General features: G+C 69.4%; 1 protein-coding gene across 1 annotated transcript in view; it reads right to left on the reverse strand.

Annotated features, from left to right (window-relative positions):
- The window catches only part of KITLG (KIT ligand), an 85,495-nt gene extending 85,118 nt beyond the window's left edge, over window positions 1-377 (reverse strand). Inside the window, exon 1 of the mRNA XM_015571144.1 lies at window positions 110-377. The gene's annotated coding sequence lies outside the window, so the exon portion shown is untranslated. The remainder of the gene's footprint in view (window positions 1-109) is intronic.
- Between the last annotated feature and the right edge of the window lie 81 nt (window positions 378-458).

The following is a 458-nucleotide window of genomic DNA, read 5'->3' on the forward strand; positions in this document are numbered from 1 at the left end:
CGGGCCCGGCGCACAGCCCGGGACGCCCAGGCAGGTAGTGCCGGGACGCGCCGGCCTCCGGGCGCGATTTTCTTGGAGAGCCGGCGAGCTCCCGGGTGCGCCTACTCACTTGTGTCTTCTTCATAAGGAAAGGCAGCGCTGTGATCCAGCCCAGGCAGCGGTGTGGCGACTCCGTTTAGCTGTTCTGGAGCTCCAGCATATTGCACGAGCAGCGGCTGCAGATAGTCCACGCATTGGGTAGCCCGAGCGCAGCGCCCTTTCCACCGCCCGTGCTTCCCGCGGCGCTCCCGGTCCCGGCGCTAGGCGGCGAATGAAACCCCGGCCGGCGCGCCGCCAGCACTTTTATATCGCTCCCTCCCGCCTGCTCCGGACACGCCTCCTTCCCTTCCGGAGCCCCGGAGTGGCGAGTCCAGGCCCTGGCGTGGAGTGGGGGGTGCGGCGGGAGGAGGGGGAGATCG

This window comes from Myotis davidii, unplaced genomic scaffold (assembly GCF_000327345.1).
Source record: "Myotis davidii unplaced genomic scaffold, ASM32734v1 scaffold108, whole genome shotgun sequence".
Lineage (NCBI taxonomy): Eukaryota > Metazoa > Chordata > Mammalia > Chiroptera > Vespertilionidae > Myotis > Myotis davidii.